Here is a 16,223-nt window from a genome sequence, read left to right as displayed (position 1 = left end):
TATGGCCGCTTGTCGAAGGTATGGAAGGAGTACGTACAGTATGCACGAGTTCCAAGGTGTATATGTGCGGGTTGCACGTGCAACATAGCGAAGCAGGTGGGGGACATTCATGATGAAGATCGTCTGCACTATTTCTTAATTGGCCTAGACGATCACTATGAAGCCATTCGTGCACAACTGTTAGCAAGATCGCCGTTGCCAGGCCTCGACGAGGCATACCAGACGGTTATGAATACCGAGACCATGCGCGCCAAGGCAACGAGAGGTAAGGAGAGTGTCATGGCGTTCAAGGTCGAGACTAAGGGTCGGTCGAGGTCGGGAGATGCGAGTGACAGATTTTGTGGTCATTGCAATCGTGAGGGTCATGAGGAAGAAACTTGTTATCAGCTGATTGGTTTTCCCGAATGGTGGGATGAGAAGAAACGAGGTGGTAGAGGGCCTGGACGAGGAGGCAGGACGTCGATTAGAGGAGGCAGAGGAGCTCGTGGGGCAGCGTCGTCGACCAGTGGTGTCGCTCGCGCCAATGCCGTGAGTAATACCACAGCAGGGGCGACAACCACTGTGACGAGTGGAGGCGGATCGCAGGGAGCAGTGACGACAACCAATCATGAGCTTGTTGGTGTGACGAAGGAGCAAGTTCAGCAAATTGTTGACATCTTATCACGACCACCAAACAAGTTGCAAGGTAATCTTGATTTACGATGGATTGTTGACAGTGGGGCCTCACGTCATGTGACGGGTGATATTTCAATTCTGAGAAATATCAAAACATCGAGTAATCAACAGGTTGTGTTACCAGATGGTCAACCTGCAAATTCAAATCAATATGGTTCGGTGGTCTTGGAGGATGGTTTTGTGCTCGATAACGTTCTATTTGTGCCTAAATTGAACTGCAATTTAATTTCTGTAACTCAATTAAGTGACGAATTACATTGTGCTGCTCAATTTACTAAAAAAATGTCACTACTACAAATCCCGTACTTTAGAGACGCTTTTTCGGCCTTTTATCGACGCCTTAAATCGTCGAGATATTTCTGCTCGGCGCTTTTCGGAAGCGTCGTCGAAAAGTGAGTCGAGAATTTCTCGACGCCTTTAAGCGACAATAACCTCGACGCTTTTTGTGGTCATGTCCTTTTGTCCAGCGTCGTGAATCTCGACGCTCTTCTGCGACTAGAAATTTTATACAGCGTCTATAATTTCCCACTTACCCGCCAAGCTCAAAATAGACAAAAGCTTTATTTTTGCGACGCGTTTGGTTGTCGATAACTTCTTTCAACCGGTTATATGTTTGAACTAACAGTACTATACCAAAAAAAAGTCAATAATAGACGATTTAATATAAAATAAATAAACTCTGTTATAACAATCTAGCAGCAACAGATTGCATATCAACGACTTTAACAGGAACATGTTTTATTTCCAAAAATAAGAATATACAAATATCAATTACAAAGGTACACATACATAAAAAAATCCCTCACATATAAAACCTATTACTTATCAAAAACATTATCTAAAAAAATATATGATCAATGATGGAGCAGCAACAGGGCGTCGAATAAATATAGGATCCCAACTCGATGTCCTTTCTAGCAACCTTAGCTTTATGGCAGTCATCCGTTTCTCTCCTGTCAATTTCCTTAGATTACAGTAACAACCTATAAGGAATAGTAGCAATTAATAAGTATTAGCATGATATCATCTATTTTATTCTAATGCTTAGACTATTTCGAAAATAGCACAACCATATCAGGTAGAGCAGAACCTGTAAATTTTGACAAGGAATAAAATTGGAAGAGCAGAACTCATATTTGGTGCCAGCACTTAGTTTTAAGCTACAATAACAACTCCAATATTATGCATCCATAACAAAAACAAGAATCAACAACCAGACATGTATATGATAAATAAAAGGGGTCGTTCAGGTTTTGTGGAGTTTGGTAACCATTGCGGTAGAATACCACTTTGTTTTTTCAATGAAATAAAAAGTTATAATTTAGCATATATCTTGTATTGCATAGCATATTATTATCCCATCGTTTTAACTTTAGAACTTCATGAATTTGCAGAACCATTCTATAGTACTATTTGCTTATACAATAAAGAGAACACCGAAAAGTTATCAGAAGACTTCATTTTCAGGCTAGCTTACAGATTAAACTTATTACGAGGTCCTGCTTTTATTGACAGAGTCATGGACTGGATCTACACCCCCCTCAAGCTAAGAGTGGTATCAATGACACCTAGCTTTTTCACTAAAAAATAGCTTAATAAGTCGACTAATTTTGGACTCATACCACAACAGAAAGGTTTCGTCCTTACCCGTATGAGATTTTATCCAATGGGATAATAAATTCATTTTTTCTCTATGCTTGTCTTCCTATACATGAGTAGCAATGTAAAAAGCACTATAGAAAATTTGAGAAGATGCATAATTTAACAAACACAAAATCTATGAGTAAAAGAAAGCATTGTGAGTCCATTTATACTCTTTCACCCAATTTTATAGTACATTTTGTAGTGTAATTTATAGGGCTAAATTCATGATTCATACATAATAAGCTTGCTGGTTCGCAAAGCTGTTAGAACCGGATATGTGAGATTGATTTTAGGAGTCTCGAGCTTCTTTTCCACCACTCTGATAGTTTATGCACTCATATTCAAACCGACTTTAACAAATAGATTAAGAAAAATCATTCAAATAAGTAGAAAATGAGGAATAGACCTACAGAACTAGGAGATGTTGTTCAAGGATCACTTGGTCATTAAACTAGCTCAACCAAGTACCTGAGAAAGACGCACACACTATATAAACTATAATTTCAGAACATAATGAACACAACTGACCAGAACAGAGCAGGTCCTGATAATCTGAGCACCTTAGTAATAAAGACAACATAACATTAGCATACTACTTCAGTTACAAACTAGAGTTGAATATAAACATGAAAGCATACATTGAGAGTTGTTCAAAATAGTATTAAAAGGGATTCGCATAAATTGAGGAGAGGGGTTTAGTTGAAAGATGGTTGGATAAGGGATTCAACATAATGATAACAAAATCCATCAATTGAGAGTTGTTCAAAATAGTGTTAAAAGGTATTCGCATAAACTTACTCTTGAAGCACACACAATCCTATCTTGCAGCTTCTGAACATAATTTACAAAACACGCAAGCTAGAGTGATGCTGTAAAAATTTCCTAAAAAAAGCCAGGGAATTATGAATTAATAAAGATTTTTTTTTTTGCATTCAGATGTTAATCAATCTTTTTATTTTTATTACAAAGGAAATCAACTCAACAACTTACCAAACTCAATTACATCCAAAATCTAGTATCATCAAATTAATCGCATTAGTCAATGCTCTCTCAATGCCTCATCAGAATCTTGAGGGTTATCATTGGATCAGAATTTGTTGTCCCGATGGTACACGTGATAAGACCTTGAGGGTTGGGCCTTGGTACATTGGCTGTCGAATTTTCCTGGTTTTATTTCAAGATAAAATTAGAACAAAAAATATATACGAGAGTGATTAGCACTACATTAGAAAATATCATGCCTTGATATTTATCAGAAGGAAACAATTTTTAAATAGATTTTTGTGAAAATGTAAAATAAATGGAATCAAAACTAATTACCTTGATCTCCAGTGTATTCATTCAATCCCTTGTGGGAAGAGCAAGTTCATGATGTTGAGCCGCTTGGTCATCTCCATAGCTGGCAGGCCTGGAACAGAGGCAATCCCTCTGGCCATTGACAAGTGACAGGTCATAAATTGGAACTGAATAGAACATGACTCGAAACAAACTGCGAGGCTACTTGCAGATTGAACCTACAACTATGATTGAAGAGAACAATATCAGATGAAATAAGGAAATGCGAGAATGAGGTTGCTTTTTGTCTGGGGAGTTTAAGAATCAAACCATGTTATGATATCTGGAGCATATAGATGATTATTCAAATCAGTTAAAAGGCTTGAGGACAGACCAAAAATTTCCCCAACGCTGTACGTACCGCGTCGAGCTCATGTCGTCGAGAATTAGCGTGTTTTGTTGTAGTGAACACATGAAATCCTCAGATAAAACCCTAAAGATGGAAAAAAATAAATCTGAAAGAAGCTAGTAATAATAATTGAATAAATCGGTACACATACTGAAAAACTGAAACGAAAGATATTCTTCTCATATCTGCAAATTCAGTAACATCGTACAGAGAATATCAAACAATTGTTAAGCCCAGGCAGCTTAATGAACTCAATTACTGTAGAATATGACCGTAATTTCGCTATTGGGAATCATGTGGTGCTAATGGCCATAAAATTTAAGCCAAATATGGTCAAACTATGAAATTCATTTCATTAAACCAATAAATGAACCCATATTCATTGACAAAATACAAGGAGACAGAAAAATTGCCTTCCACTAAAGCTTCACTTCAATCTCACTTGAGTCTCAAGACAACAAATTGCTGTAAATAATGCCCATATGTTACTGTTTTTGGACACCCAAAGAAGATTCAATTCAAACTTAACAGACCATAAAGCATCATCCAATCAAATTAAAAGAAGACAATTTGAACATCCCAAATATCTGATTTAACATAAATATAAAAACCAAATTTGTTGAAAACTAGTTCACATCATTTAATGGAATGAATTAAGAACAACAAAAGAAAATCCCAGATATAGATCAAAAAGAATATAAATGTTCCTCCTAACACAAATATATAACCAAAATTGTAATATCTAAAAATAAAGAACACTTAGGCAGTGATCGAGAAGCACAACCCCACCGTTCTCCGGCCTTGATCTTCTCTTCAGCAATTTTAGAAATAAACTTACCCTAAATAACAACAAGATGAGAATTAGGCAGAACATCCTTACCAAGAACCTTAAAAAAAAACCGAACTGAGTGACATCAATGACTGAAGCCTTCTCTTGTTTGTTGGCCTTCTCCTTGATATCATCAGGAACCATTGACCAGATAAACTATAAATACACAAATCTAAATTTAACTCGAATATTTAATAATAAATTTCATTACCTCAACCAAACACGATTAACGATTTCCCAAGCTACCTTCCAAATCTTCAATCTAGTAACAAAATAGTTATAAAAAAACCAATAAATTACCCAAATAAAAAACGAAACCAATCTTGCCAAATAATGAATTAAAATCCCTAGAATTGAACAATAGATCTACGAAGAGGAAGGATTAAAAACGAAGATATAAAACATAATTTGATATCGCAAATTAACAGCGGAATACACAAAATTACAAGTTACATCAGCAAGATAAGCTTCAAACGTAGGGAAAACGCGAATAGGAACCAAAGAGCCCTCGATCTGTGGTTGAAATCAGTTGATGGATCTGTGATTTTTCGAGAATACGAATTGATGAGAGAGAAGTTGATTAGTGGGAGGCTAGGGTTCAGTTAACACGGGGTGGGAGTGGGTGTTTTTCCCCCAAAATTTTTGAAGCGGAGTACTATTAGTCTACCACGTGCCTAGCATGTGCCAAGTACTCGACGCCTTTCTGTGTCCACTTTTAGAGAAGACGACAAACCGCGTCGAGAAAATACGCGGACCCAAATTTTCACCAACGCTGTACCTTCGGCGTCGAGCAGATATCGTCGAGAATTAGCGGGATTTGTAGTAGTGTGTGTGTTCTTCAGGACCGCTCGACGAGGATGGTGATTGGCGTGGGTGATCGACAGGAATGACTATATTTTTTCTGTGGGGCTCCAAGGGTTCGTGTGCTAGCAGTGGAGTGTGTGGTCGACTTGTGGCACCAACGTATGGGGCATCCGTCGGAAAAAGTATTGCAGTTACTTCCTCCTGTGAGTCATAATGCCCACGGGCGAAACAATGTAGGGAGAGTTTTCCAAATAGTGATAGTCGTGCAAGTCGCCCATTCGACCTTGTTCATCTTGATTTATGGGGGCCTTACAAAACACCCTCGTCGAGTGGGGCGAAGTATTTTCTTACCATTGTGGATGATTATTCTAGGGGTGTGTGGATTTATTTATTGTGCAATAAAATGGAAGTTGAATCGTCGTTTCTTAATTTTGTTGCCATGATTAAATGTCAGTTTAATCGATCCCTGAGAGTTGTTCGCAGTGACAATGGTACTGAGTTTAATTGTTTGCAAGGTTATTTCTTTAAAAATGGGATTATGTTTGAGTCGTCATGTGTTGGGACACCTCAACAGAATGGGAGAGTCGAGAGGAAGCACCAACATATTTTGAATGTTGGGAGAGCGTTACGGTTTCAAGGGAATCTTCCTATAAAATTTTGGGGGGAATGTATTCTGGCTGCTTGTCACTTGATCAATCGTACACCTACACCGGTCCTTGACAATAAAACCCCTTATGAGATGTTATTTGGAAAACCACCATCGTATGTGTCTATCCGGGTATTTGGGTGTCTGTGTTATGCGTATAATCTTCGGAGTAAAGGGGATAAGTTTGCGTCTCGTGGTCGCAAATGTGTGTTTCTGGGTTACCCGTTTGGCAGGAAGGGATGGCAACTGTACGACCTGGAGACACACGAGTTCTTTGTCTCAAGGGATGTAAAATTTCATGAACGGACGTTTCTATTCGCAGACACGTCGACTATGTTGCCTGCAATGCATGATGGTGGTGGGGTGCTTGACCAGTGGGGTTTGGATGAGAGTGGGACTGGATGTACTCAGGAGGTGTCGCCTGCAGGTGACAATGAGGAAGTGTCGTCACCTGCAGGTGCCACAGAGGAGGTGTCGTCGCCTGCGGGTGACACGGAGGAGGTCTTGTCGACTGTGAGGGAGGAAAAACATGATACACCTAGTCGAGGTGAATCAGACGTCCGATCAGGTGTAGATGAGACGACGGGTAGTGATGAGAGTGAGACAAGGCAGTGTGTGGAGGATACGGAGTTAGGAAGGGGGAAGCGTGTGAAGTTTCCGTCGACAAAGCTGAAAGACTGTGTGATACATACAATACGGGAAAAATATAGTACTTCCGACAAAACACCTACGGCGTCATCACCCTCAGGTACTCCTTATCCTATCACATATTTTGTTAATTATGAGCGTTTTTCGTCAAAGCACAGGCATTATATAGCAGCATTGCAAGAAGGGCAAGTTCCTAAGAGTTTTAAACAAGCGATGCAACATGAGGGGTGGCGTCAGGCAATGGCTGCTGAAATCGACGCGTTGGAGGAACAGGGGACATGGACGTTGGAAAATTTGCCGGAAGGGAAGAAAGCACTGGGGAGTAAATGGGTGTATACTGAGAAGCGTGATGAGGATGGGAATTTGTTGAGACTGAAGGCTCGATTGGTATGTTTAGGGAATCATCAGGAGGAAGGGTTGGATTATAATGAGACATTTGCTCCCGTCGCGAAGATGGCGACAGTTCGAACTTTCCTAGTTGTCGCAGCTGTCAAACAGTGGGACGTGCATCAGATGGACGTCCACAATGCGTTCTTGCACGGTGACTTGGAGGAAGAGATCTATATGAAGATTCCTCCTGGATTCAAGAAGAATCACTTTGACAAAGTGTGTCGAATGAGAAAGTCGTTGTATGGGTTGAAACAAGCACCTAGATGTTGGTTCCAGAAGTTGTCGACGGCATTGACGCACTATGGATTTCGACAGTCGCTATCCGATTATTCGCTCTTTACTCTGTCTAAAGGTACGTTGCAGCTGAGTGTGCTCATTTATGTGGACGACATGATTATCGCAGGCAATAACAAGTTTGCGCTTGAGAGTTTTAAGGCATACTTGAAGGAGTGTTTTAAAATGAAAGACCTCGGGGCTCTGAAGTACTTCCTTGGGTTAGAGGTGGCACGAAGTAGTCAAGGGTTCTATGTATGTCAGAGAAAATATGCCCTCGACATCATCTCAGAGGCCGGATTGTTGGGAGCCAAGCCTATGGACTTTCCCATGGAACAGAATCATAGGTTGGCATTGGCAGACGGGCCAGACCTGTCGGACGGTGAGCAGTATAGGCGTCTGATCGGACGTCTGGTTTATTTGGCTGTTACGCGACCAGACGTTGCCTACTCTGTACATGTCCTATCTCAATTTATGCAAGCACCAAAGGAGGCACATTGGGAAGCAGCTTTGCGAGTAGTGAGATACTTGAAGAAGTGTCCGGGTCAAGGTATACTACTTCGGTCGGACAGTGCGTTGCAGTTGGAGGGGTGGTGCGACTCGGATTGGGCAGGGTGTCCAATGACGCGTCGGTCGGTGACTGGATGGTTTGTGTCACTTGGTATGTCGCCAGTTTCTTGGAAGACCAAGAAACAACATACTGTTTCTCGGTCGTCTGCTGAGGCAGAATATCGATCGATGGCAGCTCTGACGTGTGAGTTGAAGTGGTTGAAACAACTACTACGCGACTTGGGGGTGACACACGACCAAGGCATGAGGATGTATTGCGACAGTCAGTCTGCGTTGCATATTGCACAGAATCCGGTGTTCCATGAAAGGACAAAACACATCGAGTCAGATTGTCATTTCATTCGAGATGCAATCAAGGAAGGGATCATCAGTCCGTCGTACGTGTCGACGAAGGTTCAGTTAGCAGATATCTTCACCAAAGCGTTGGGGAAGGCGCACTTTGAGTTTTTTTTGAACAAGATGGGCATTCGAGATCTACATGCTCCATCTTGAGGGGGGATGTTAAGATATGTTAAGATATTAGATATTATTCTGTGAATATTTTGTAGAGTCCTAACTATGGTATGTTACCTAATGTGTACCTAGGGTTTAGGTAACTGAGTTGTACTATATATACGTGTGTGATTAATGAGAATGATACGAGATTACACAATATTTGACAATTGACCTATAAAATGCCAAAGATAATGAGTTGCGTAAAATATAGAACTGGTGCCATATGTGGTCTGTTAATGCTTTTGAAGCGAAAGATAGGAGATAAGTAATAAATTTCTGTATGTATATAGGTTTAACATCATAATCAGACAAGAAAACAACCATGGGAATCAAGGAATGCCAATGTACATTAAAGAGAAATGAAACAAAAGAGCACCAGCTACAACATAGGAGCTTTTTCAACACATGCAAATAGTATTTGGATTATTTATTCAAACCTCATCAATGAAGCATGCATCCTCTTCACTAAAGCCACCAAGATCTGGAAGACCGTCATTAGAAATCCAAAGTACCTGGAAAAATCAGAGCTTGAAAGTCAGAATAAACCAATAATGGAATCACTATATAGAGCATTTCACTGCCCTGGCAGTTCTATACTCCCTTAAAGAGTTTCTGGCTGTCTTTTGCTCATTTTTTATATCCTTTGTCTTTCCCACATCCATGTTAGTATTGTCATATTGTGTACCCTAGAATCGACAAATCTGAGACCAGACACCAATCAACAACCTAAGATTTGATGCTGATGAGCAAAATGACCCATTGATGCTAGAAACCCTTGTAATAAAGTACCCCAAACTTCAATTATGATCCGACGTACAAATATTTACATCAAGCAAGAACACGATACCTGTTGTTGATCCCGTAATGCTCTTGAGAAGAAGATATCTATAGTGTATATAATCCAATCAAGTTCAAGGTTTCCCAGGGGTACCTGCATACAACAACAACAACAACAACAACAAAGCCTAAGTCCCAAAATGATTTGGGGTCGGCTAACATGAATCGTCGTAGGAGATCGTCATTGTCACCAATCATACCAGAAAGGAGCAGGAAGTAAAAAAGAAAAAACCAATTAATGAAAGGAAGATAAGAGAAAAATGTATATATATTATAGAAGAAATATTGTAAGAGATAATAACAATAAGTAAAGTTTAAAATAAATGAATAAGTAAAATAAGTACATTTCAAAATAGCTTGTAAAATTAAAAAAAATATATATATTTAAAAGAATTTTAAAAATAATAATAATAAAAAAGAAACACAAACATGAAAGCTGTGAAAGTCAAATGAAGTTATCAATGTATATTCCCCCCTCAACTCTGTCCTATCAAACGCCATATTTTCCTCAATCCCAAGAAAGCTCATATCGTGCTCAATCACCTTCCTCCAAGTTTTCTTAGGTCTTCCTCTACCCCTGGCAATTCTATCACTTTGCCACCCTTCTATCCTCCTAACCGGGGCATTACTTGATCTTCTGCTTACATGTCCAAACCATCTTAAACGATTTTCCATCATCTTAAACTCAATCGGTGCAACCCCTACTTTCTTCCTAATAATCTCATTCCTCAAACGATCTTTTCTTGTATGCCCACACATGCAACGTAACATGCGCATCTCCGCCACATTCATTTTGTGCACGTGACAATGTTTCACTGCCCAGCATTCCGTGCCGTATAACAAAGCCGGTCGAATTGCCGTGCGGTAAAATTCCCTTCAATCTTTGGGGCATGCCTGAATCACATAGGAACCCCGTGGCACCTTTCCACTTCAACCAACCTGCTTTGATTCTATGGGCCACATCGCCATCCAATTCTCCATCCTTTTGGATAATAGATCCTAAATAACAGAACATTTCAGAGCCTTGGATAATTTTCCCATCTAAGGTAATCCACCCTGTCTCTCTATCTTGGACTCCACTAAACTTACACTCCATATATTCCGTCCATATATTCCGTCTTGCATGACGGGAAAAATAGTTCAGTTTCAGTTATGGACATTTAATGCAGAGTGAAAGCTCCAGCATTAGGCATTGAACACTTGCACGGGAATATCTTGAGAGAGAAATCCTCTAATTTAACCATTGAGTTGACGATGCACATCTCTGCAGAGCAATTTTTGCTGCCACAGTTTGCCAACCAACAGCCTGCACACAGCCTGATATTAATCACCATTCATAAAAAGCTAAAAGCATGCATGTATATTGAGGAACAATTAAATTGAGAGTAGTACCGGGTAGTGACTATCGCGAGCATTGGCAGGGATGCTCACACATGGAAGATCATTTAACGCTTGTATTTTGATTTCAAAAGATGAACATTTAGACACTCGATGACAACAAGGCCAGGTCTGTAATTCCAAAATAGTTCAAGCATTCCGACTAGGTGAAAAAGATTTCAACATTATCAACGCCGTGAAGTTGTTTATAATCTTTAACCACCAATCTAGCTTTTCTTTTGTATGTGTATACAATATTATCTTTGTATGTTTTGAAAATATTTTTGCAACCAATGGGAGTGAACCCTTTATGCAAATCAACGTTGTATGTTTGGAAAACATGTTTGCAACTAATGGGAGTGAACCCTTTAATCAGGTCAATTTTGTGACCCATAGAGGTCTGTTTGTGACCCATAGAGGTCTATTTGGTGATCCTTTGTGATCTTCCTTTTGATGAGACCCATAGTGGCTCATTCTTTCAAACCCATAGAGGTCAGTTTTCGATCCAAAGTGGTCAATTCTCAAAAGACCCAAAGGGTCGAATTCTCAAATTGTTTTTCTTTTGATCAATTTCTATCTTCAGCTTTCCTTTTCATAGCTGAATTTCTCTCTTTTCAATCCCAAACACATTATCCTTCTTTCTTCACCTTGGAGTTTTGGTGTATGTGTGTGATTGATTGTTGATTAAGGGTGTGTTTGGAGGACATGAAGCTGATTCGTGGTTGTTAGATTCAACCACATTATTCTGATTGGTCAGTTCAATTTGTATGAAGTATTCTGGTGGTGTTCTCCTTTGTCAAGTTGTTGGTCATGGTAAGGAAGCAACCATTGATGCACATGAAAATTTCAGATGCTAAGTGTTGAAGAAACACAAAGGTTATCAGTGTTCAGAATTTCAGATAGCTCATTTCTTCAAAGCAATATTGGACACTGCAGTTTGATCTGAGTAGTTGGTACATCAGCAATAGCCAACATCGTTCATGAGGAGTTCTTGGTGCAGAGTTCAGTCTGTTTCAAAGCTTTCAAACTGAACAGTTTGAGGGGGGGGGGGGTATTGGAGTATATAACATAGTATAGAACATTAGCTTGTAACTAGCTTGTAAATACTTAGTATAAGTACAGTAGTTTGTACTATCTTACATTCAATTACGTCATTAATAAAAATGTATTCCTTTACTTTCAGGCTACAAGCTCTCAAGCTTTAACAACAATGGCTACCTTCATCTTCCTTATTTCCTTCTCCTCCTTCCCCTAAGCTCACAAATTCAACATATCATGTGCAGATTAATCTCTCTATCTTTTTATTGTAGCAAATTGAGATCTATGAGTATACTATAGAAATATAAAAATAAAAATCACCTGTACGAGTTTCACACACCGTGCAATTAACTTTCTATTATCATTTTCCGAATAAATTGGACAGGATATTATAGTAGTTGCCGGAAAACTGACTTTTCCCGGCCACATATATTTGTTTTTCATCCATATAAAAATATATGGTTAGTTGTAGAAAAGTGAGATGCAAAAACTAGTATAGAGTACTTTTAAAAGTGTTAAATACGGGTCTGGGCCGCACCCGTCATTAAGAGAGAGAGTCCACTTAATAAGACCGTAGAAAGTTCCACCTTAAAACCATATGGTAATAAGGGGAGTAACCCCTTAGCCTTATTAAGTGACTAACTATCTCCTCTTTTATCAATGTGGGACTCTCTCACGTGTTGTTTCATGGGTCAGATCTTAACACAAAACATCATATTTTCCGTTAACCAAGTAGTTGTTGACTTGTTGCCTTGGCTCTGGTTAAGTATTTTCGGGTCGGATTTGAGTCGATTTTTGACAAGTCTATGGACAACCATGAAGTGAAGTCGATAATTCATTGTCTACAATTTCTAAGAAACTTGCGAAAAAATTCCATGGAAAATGGTTTTGTAGTCTTCTACTCTTGCCCATGATTTTTTTTAATATTATTTTGTATTGATTATATATTTAATTAATTAAATCAATGGTCCTATCCTGATTTTGTACTAAATATGAACGATCATGATCAAAAAAATTCAAAGGCTACCAATTTAGGGTAGCCATTGTAAAACTGTCCTAAAATTATTACTTCATATATAAAATTAGGAAAATTTGGTAATATTAATCCAACCTTTGGCCGATTTTCTTTTATTAATCCCACCTACGACATATTTTTTAATAATCCCACATTTACTACCCGACGACTTTTATTGGGCTTAAGTGGCCGGTAATCGGTGACAAAGTCAACGAGATGGTGATGAATTGATGATGATGACTGAATATATCGAGAGAGAGTACTGCCATGTAGAGAAATAATGCCGCTTACAACAGTTTTATGACCTGTTGGGCCCAATAAAAGTTGTTGGGTAATAAAGGTGGGATTATTAAAAAATATGTCGTAGGTGGGCTTAATAAAAGAAAATCGGTCAAAGGTTGGATTAATATTACCAAATTTTCCTATAAAATTATTACACGGGGGATCATGTAAGATAAAAAACTGCAAATCTTTCCATTGAAGTCAATCATATTTTGCACAAAATTTGCGAAGAACTTCGGTACTAATTAAACGAAAAAGCCGAAAAACTAAACATTAATCAACATCAGAATTCAAGATCGATCATTGAACTTGACTAAGTAGTAAACTGTCTAGTAAGGAAAATGTTTGGTTGACCCTAAGGGTTGACAACCCCTAAGATACATATAACATAAAATAATATATAAACATAATTAATTGAAGAGAGAGTGTGTTGCATGTAAAGTTTCAATGCATTTGTAACCAATCAAAATTCAATATTAAAAGGGTTACCAACCCTTAGGGTCACTCTATCATTGTCCGTCTAGTAATCACTTCCTCGTCTTACTCGCCGCCTTTAATCTTGATTGGCCCCTACAATACTTGCGAATGTGGCTGCCATACCAAAGCTCAAACTCGTCATCATCATCATCATCATTCTCAGCATTAACATTAACAACCTTACTCTTTTGTTCTTCTTCCTCCTTTTTCTTCTTCAAGACATTTTGTTCATCATCCTTATCACAAGAAGCAACAAAACGAAGACTACCCAAGAAATCCTTCATGGAAAGATTGTATCGATTAGTGATTTCATGATCAAGATCGTCGCTGTATTTCTGAATGTTGTCGTCGCCGATTCGAGAGAGTGCCAAATACCGATTTTGATTACTCAAACATGACTCCATCTTCTTCATTTTCCATTCTAGGGTTTTTCTTTTGGTTTAATTATGGCTTAATTGATTATGTTATTGATTAAGTCTGGCTAGGTACTTATGCTAGTAGTAGCCTCGTAGTAATAGGTAACGCGCTTTTATTAACTTCACAAATTTCAATTCGGTTTAGGTTTTTACTTTTAAGGATGACATTTTCTATTCGGTTTAGAAACTAGCTAACTTATAGAATAAGGTATTTATTGATGACTTACATTATCTATCTCTAACTAACTATAACAATATGGAAACTTTTGGGATAATAATTCCACAGATCGAGTACGTACAAATTTAGATATCCTAAGTTGAAGATGGGTATATTTACCGCGTTTCTAAATACATGTAACAGTTTGAGATACTTTTACAATATTTACACATTAAATCATGCCAATAAATTTTGAAAACGGAATAATGTTACTAAAAATTAGGGGGAAATTGTAAATTTATGTGGTAGTGAAAAGTTACCATAAATACTAATGTTGCAACTAAAAGAAAATTGTCATACTAAAAAAGTACGGAGTATTACAACTACTATTAGAATCGGAGCAAATATTTGAAAACGAATAGTGTCAAGTCAATTTTATCAGTTCGTTTGAATGAGTACACAAAATAGTGGGTTTTTATGGTTCCAAAATTCCTTACGTGATTGCTTGATATATTCATCAAAATTTTGGGAGATTCTGACACCGGGTCCTAAAATCTCCAAATTTGTGTATAGATTCATAGCTTTGATAAGTTGGACTTTTTCGGACACCAGATGATTAGAGGCCCAGTTGATTCAGTGATTCCAATTTATATACTCTATGGGTCACTGGTAGATATATTGGGTGTTTAGAACAATCAATTTTGCCTTTTAAGTGCAAAAGGTTTTGCACGCATCTGGTGTACCATAAGTTTATTGTACATAGGGGTGTATGTGGATTGAGAAAAGTCCAAAGTCCAATCCAGTCCAGTCCAAACTTGTCGGACTGGATCGGACTTGAAAATTTTTGGATCGGACTCAAACTCAAATTAACAAGTCCAATTATTTTTGGACTGGACTTGGACTCAACCTTTTGGAGTCCAAAAATCCAATTAAGTCCAAAGTTTTAAGATTTTATTTATAGATAAACATATGTAATTTGAAAACTATTGTGAAATATGTGATTTTTAGGCCTTTATGTGCAACAAAAAACAATCAAATATTACCCTATATATAAAACCCATAACCCAAAAATATTCTATCAACCTCTTTCTCTTTTCCTTTCTCTCGTCGGTTGTGATGGTCGATTATTGAGCTTTAATATTTCAAAATTTTGTTTTTTTAAGAATTGGAACCTTTTTTGGCTAAGTATTTAGACGTGTAAGACATAATGTTACTTGCAATTATATCTATTTCTTAATGAATATTTTTTTTCCCTTTATGCAAAACTGACATGTAGTTATAAGTGTTAAAGATTTCATACCCAATTTTTAATACTCGTAAATTCTATTTTATGTGTATTATTTGCATTCTTTTTTGAATTTAGTATTATTTTCATTTATGTTCAAACCAGTTGAGTTTAACTTTTTAGAAAAGTTTTTTTTTCAAAAAAAAATCGGATTGGATTTGACTGGATTTGTACTCAAGATTTTTTTCATAGATCGGACTGGATCGGACTCGGACTCAAATATCCAAGTCCAAAAAATTTTGGATTGGATTTGGACTTGGCAAAGTCCAATCCAGTCCATCCAATTTACACCCCTAATTGTACATCAAGGTCACTTTTACCCACTTTTTGATTAACCATTTTATATATATATATATATATATATATATATATATATATATATATATATATATATATATATATATATATATATATATATATATATATATATATATATTGTTTTTTTATGGATAACCATTTTAAAGAGGTACTCCCTCTGTCCCTTAATACTCGCACCGTTTTGACTTTTCGCACTATTCACATAATTCACTTTGACCATATTTTATTTCTAGTATATGAAAACAAATGTTAATATATAATATATTGTTGGATTCATCTTAATATATATTTTCAAAATATTAATATGTTTACAAGTTTTTATAACATGTAGTTAAAGATATTGGTGGTCAAAGTTATGCATTG

General features: G+C 37.6%; 1 long non-coding RNA gene across 11 annotated transcripts; it reads right to left on the bottom strand.

Moving 5' to 3' along the window:
• Positions 1–1,388: 1,388 nt before the first annotated feature.
• LOC130469701 (uncharacterized) lies at positions 1,389–5,654 on the bottom strand. 11 transcript variants are annotated; one of them, XR_008930050.1, is made up of 7 exons: positions 5,286–5,654; positions 5,044–5,094; positions 3,925–4,955; positions 3,640–3,747; positions 3,310–3,483; positions 3,118–3,201; positions 1,389–1,658 (listed from the first exon to the last, which is right to left on the bottom strand). It is a non-coding gene; the product is annotated as an uncharacterized lncRNA (long non-coding RNA). The 11 variants fall into 11 exon arrangements; XR_008930052.1 differs by having other exon boundaries at positions 3,640–3,839; positions 5,044–5,654; XR_008930054.1 differs by having other exon boundaries at positions 3,640–3,839; positions 3,989–4,955; positions 5,044–5,654.
• Between the last annotated feature and the right edge of the window lie 10,569 nt (positions 5,655–16,223).

Source organism: Spinacia oleracea, chromosome 3 (genome assembly GCF_020520425.1).
Source record: "Spinacia oleracea cultivar Varoflay chromosome 3, BTI_SOV_V1, whole genome shotgun sequence".
Taxonomy (NCBI): Eukaryota; Viridiplantae; Streptophyta; class Magnoliopsida; order Caryophyllales; family Amaranthaceae; genus Spinacia; species Spinacia oleracea.
Note: the sequence above shows the minus strand (reverse complement) of the source record. Positions and strands in the feature narration are given on the sequence as shown.